Here is a 6,000-nt window from a genome sequence, read left to right as displayed (position 1 = left end):
AATTATTCAACTGTACGGCCATGTAGCTAATCTATACGGTTGGAAATACCGAGGTAGCACAGTTCGAATCTCGAGTCGAACTTATAACAAGTATTTGACAATAAATTTTGCAGAAGCTTGATATTACTTTATTACAAAGCCATGTATAAAACAATGCGCTAAGCCGCCCTATTGAATGATTTCATAGACCAAAACCGACAACGATCTATTGATAAAATGTATAAAAACAATCTCGATACAAAAACCTTGAGAAACGACATGAAACTATTCATATTTATCTTGTTTTAGTCAACAAAATATTCGCCTCAATAAACAAAAACTCGTGCCCGCACTCCACTTAGGTTTTTCTGACTAAAAACCTGTTTCACGGTAAGGCTGGACGCTATAACTCATCAGGCTTGGCTGTACGCCAGCTGCGAATTCAAATGCGATACTGAAGCCACTCGACGGACATACAACTTGTCTAGTTTTTAACGTTATAAAACGTTTTGAATTTATTTGATAGTTTAAGGAAATGTTTCATTTTTTTCAAGATTAGTTATCGTTCTTTTTTTTTATAAAATAAGACACAGGTATGATATGATACGACAATTATACTCAACGCAATTATAACAATGCAACTCAATATAAAACGGTGGTCGAAGTGGCCACCTGATGTAAAAAGGTCCCAACTGCCTGTAAACATCGGTGCCGTAAGAATGTTAATCCCATTCTGCCTGTACACAGTGGCTCTACTTTTATGAATATATTATATTTATAATTGTATTTAACTAACATAATGTATCTAAAATGTTGGAAAAGAGTAACTATTGAATTTCCTGCCAGTTCGTTTCAGTAAAATCTAAATTTCGAACTGGTGGTAGCTTTATGTTTGGTAAAGTTCTGTAAAATGTCGATTCAAAAGTGCTTGTAAAAGCCTACATGAATAAAGCATGTTTTGATTTTTTATTTCATTCAACCTTCAAACCGGAACAAACAAACACCGGAACAGACAAATAGATAATATAGAAATATTTTTGTATTTAAAACTTTAAAATGTGGAGCCGAGACTGTCGAGACTCCTATGAGTATTTTGGTATTCCTGAAGGTTACGATTTTGGCAACCAACGTCCACTTGTAAAATTCACCCTTATTATATTTATATCTAAGGCATCGAAATTATAACTGAAAAAAGACAGTTATAACATTCTTAATGTTGTCAATAGAAATGAAATTTTAACACACTGCCTTTTATATCAGTAGCGTATTGTTAAGTTAATTTTAAGTCATGTAGTAATGTTATAGAACACATGCTGCTTATCCCCGCAGGGGTTCCGCGTGTTACGCCTTATAGTTATCACAGAGTGTGGGTCATAAGTACCTCGCTAATAATAACGAACTTGTACTTAGCATTCTTGCCACCATTCCACGCGGTCAAGATTTATACAGTTACTATTTATAATTCATATTTGTATATATTTAAGCACTTAATGTTATCAATTCTTATGTTAATAAATAATACTTATACGTATATATATAAACTTCTGGGTATTCTTTATAATAAGTAATTATTGAATTCAATTGAATTTCCTTTTTACTTTAAGTCCACTACAAAATGTTATCAACTCAAAGAGAGAGGACAATCGAACGTTTTAAAAAAGATTTATTTGAAGTTCCTAACGCGGCTTATAGTTGAATGGACTGGTAGAAATCGTCACGTAAAAAGCCTCCTCCAGGAGACTTTCCCTCTCGTTCTATTTCTCTCTGTTTCCTTACATTATTTTTTTTTACATTAGCAGCCCGTTAATTTCCTTTGAGGAGAATATTTGGAGCATATTTCACCACGCTGCTCCAATGCGGATTGGTGGAATATACATGTGGCAGAATTTCATTGAAATTAGACACATGTAGGTTTCCTCACGATGTTTTCCTCACCGCCGAGCATGAGATGAATTATAAACACAAAATAAGCACATGAAAATTCAGTGGTGCCTGCCTGGGTTGCCTGCCGAAATTATCGGTTAAGATGCTATATATCTAACCACTGGGCCATCTCGGCTCTTCTGTTTCCTTATATTATAAATATATTTAAACTTATTTTTTGTTATTCAGACGAGGTATTTAAACAATAATTTTATTTCTTTGCATTTAATTATTTTTAACGTTCTTTTTTTATCGTGTCTGTTATTTAATAGATACATAATTTATTAGTAACTATCGACCCGCCCTGGCACGAGTGCGATGCTACCACTAAATATACTACAGAATGTTTTACAACATTCACAGTTTTTCAGTCTGCGTTTTAAATGTGTAATATCTTCGAAAATATTCATTTAAATTACACGCTTTAAAGGGCGATATTGATCTATATTCAATGCGCAATATATTGTTACTTAGTCGGATAAGGATTAATGCTGTATGGCCGAAAATCGCTTCGAAAATGAGCCATTTTTTTTTTTGTAAAAAGTAAACGATAAAAAATGTTTATTGTGGGTTATCCATAAGCGTAGACATATATCATCAAAATCCGTTGCGTAGTTTTAAAGATTTAAGCATACAAAGGGACATAGAGATAGAGAAAGCGACTTTGTTTTATATTATGTAATGATATTCTTACAATTACGCAGAATTTTTATTATAATAAATCAAATATAATTAGTATATCAAGCAACTCTTTGTTTAACGAACCAATTGATTTTCATACGTATTTTTCTATAAATTTATTATCCATTTATAGACGTGAAGGTTCAAGTATTTCTTTTATCTCTGAATTCTATTGGATCGGAATGGATTGAAGGGTGCGTCATTGAAGTCATATTTCCCTCTATATATATTTATTCCAATCACTCGTCTTTGTAGACATACAAATGAGTCCCTCTCGTAACATCAAAGTGATCGGTCAAGCAAATTCTGCGCTCCCCTTTGGAAGGATCACTTGGATTTTCTTGTAATAATACTGAATGATTTGAGACTAGGCGCGCTGTTATATATTATAACTACTTTGCGTGCGTGGTTTCGATTTGTAGGGGGGGGGGCTTTGTAGGGTCTTGTGCTTGCAAGTGTTAGTCGTTTACGTTACATTGTATCATTTCAGATTTTAGATATTTGTCCAGTCATTTTTACGAGATTGAATAACGAATTTCTTTCTGGTAGGGCTTTGTGCTAGCCCGTCTGGTTAGGTATCCCCACTCATCGGATATTCTACCGCGAAACAGGAGTACCGAGTGTTGTTGTGTTAGAGGGTGAGTGAAGGATGACATAACATCTTAGTTCCCAAAGTTGGTGGCGCATTGGTGATGTTCATATTTGTTTTTGTCATTGTCTTTGGGCGGTGGTGACTTACCTTCAGTTATGTATGTATAATCTGAAAAGTGGGTGGTACCTATCCAGGGCTTGCACAAAGCCCTACCACCAAGTTAATATTTATGTTATTTTATCCTAATATTATAAACGCTAAAACTAGTTTGTTGATTTATACGTAACGCTCACGTCTCTACTGAACCGATAATCGTGGAATATTTAACGCATATTATGAGGTACCTAAGAACTGAAGTCACACGCGAACGAAGCTACGATCGTAAACTAGTTATTTATAATCAGTCGCAATAATTTCATATTTAAAAGACAGGAAAAGCCAATTATTTGTTGAAATTAATTACTTTTATATTAATATTGTAATTAACTAAAGATCCTTTAAAGGTATAGAAGGCGTGTATGACGAAAGATTGAGAGACAATGGCGATGTAATTAATAATGCAATTAATTTAAATATGGCCGCTTGCGATCATACCTTTGTTAGCATTGAAAAAAAAAAAAAAACGTTACACAAGCCAAATATATATGTATTGTAAGCCTTTCATTTGGATCATAAATGTTAGCAGTGTCTGTCGTTTATCATTTAATTTTAATTTTGTAATAATACTTCTATGGGTGTGTGATGTCTGTGTTTATGTGTGTAGGTATAAAGATAATAACTGATCAATTTATTCCGTATTCCTATCATGTGTATACATTTTGATATATTCTAACTCGAATTAAGTTCTTCTTTCAAGAGAAGATTTGTATAAATGGTGTACGAAGGGAAAAGAGAAATAATTTCACTATTGCTATAATCCTAAACACTTCAAGTAGATATTATAGCCAGGATATTTGTGTATCTATATTCATAAAAGTAAAAGCAACTCTGTCTGTTACCTCTTCAAGCTTAAACTACTGAACCGATACAGATGAAATTTGGTATTGAGTTTAGTTTAAGTCCCGGGTATCCTTCACATAGCGTCATTTTAATTATTCACCCCTTGAGCGCGTCAATTTTTATAAATTGAACGCTACCTGCATTTAAGCCGCGTGCTCAGCTAGTATATTTTTATAAATACATACAGACAAAGTTCATGTTAGAAACGATATTTATTTCCTTTTAGTTCCTTCGTTTCTAAAAATGTTTAATTCCATTGATTTCTTGTGATTATTATACCGATAATACTTTTAACAAATATACATTCGAAATAAATTATATTAATAACGTACATAATGACAGTTTTATTGTACTGTGTAAGTAAAGGTTGTGATATATGAAGTTCACCTATTATGGATGTTTATTTGCCTTGAAGTTCCTTTTAAGTCGTCAACTTAGGGAATTCGTTTTTGGTAGAAACGTTAGACGTACTCTTTCATATTCATCCAGGCGTTACTATTGCGCGTATATTTTAAGGCCGTATTTGTTTACGTATTCCTTTTGTCTCGATATACATGTTTTTTTTTCTTGTTTTTAGTTGATTTTGGGAAGGCAGACTATATAGATTATAAAAAATCTGTCGAGTTGGTACTCGTTAATTTTCATTGGGACAAACAATAAATTGATTGTATTTTTTCGTAAAATAGATAGGCTTACGAGTACATCACGAATACTACTAGCCCAGAGATGACCCAGAACGCGTGTATCTTAACCGATGATTGCTGGTTCAAACCCAGGCAAGCAGCACTGAACTGAAACAGCACTTCATGTGCTTAATTTGTGTTTATAATTCATCTCGTTCTTGGCGTTGAAGGAAACCATCGTGAGGAAACCAGCGTGTGTCTAATTTCAACGAAATTCCGCCACATGTCTATCCACCAACCCGCATTGGAACAGCGTGGTGGAATATGCTCCAAACCTTCTCCTAAATGGGAGAGGAGGCTTTAGCCCAGCATTGGTAAATTTACAGGCTGTTAATAGGATGTGATGTAATTAATTTAAGTTTAGTTCATTCATATTATAATTATATAAGTTCAAGCATAGAACATATTCAGCGGTGATAATCCAAGTTTGAACTTATCTGATAAAATACGCACGTTCTAAACAATGGGCCATCACACAGCTCACTAAAATATTGATATAACTAGTAGGTGGGTACCTATTACAATGACGAACAAAGTCGAACAATCGATACAAATTCACTAAATCGTCGATCAGAATATGAAATAGCTTACTAAGCCTCCGTTGAAATTATATCTATATTATTCTGTTCACTTAAATGGATAGTCGAGCTGCAGGTCCAATGAATATGAACAATCCTTAGTATTTCAAACACACGTATAATCGACTTTGAATTAGATCTAGTCGCACAAATTTATCTGTAAAGTTATATTAAATATATACTGAATAGATTATGGTATAGACGCTCTTACTTTGTTCATAAAAATAGCGATGTCAGCCATAACAAGTGAGATAATGAATTAGGCACAATGATAGAATACTGACTGGAGTTCGGATGTTCGAATTTAAACAGTGCAATGATTCAAGTAACGGATTCAAATCAGTCATCTCTAAATAATATGCAATTTAGATGAATTAATTTTAAATTATATCTGATTGTGAGGCGCTCACAATCAGAAGACATTCACATTATGGTACCGACCTTGAAAACTAAGACGTTTAAATGTTTTCTGCAGTAGTTGTACTGTCTCACTCATGTTTCAAAAATTTGTATTGCTGTTTGCTTGTTGAACATGTGGGTATATGATGAGTCGGTGCTACCTACT

Source organism: Vanessa atalanta, chromosome 8 (genome assembly GCF_905147765.1).
Source record: "Vanessa atalanta chromosome 8, ilVanAtal1.2, whole genome shotgun sequence".
NCBI lineage: Eukaryota > Metazoa > Arthropoda > Insecta > Lepidoptera > Nymphalidae > Vanessa > Vanessa atalanta.
Note: the sequence above shows the minus strand (reverse complement) of the source record.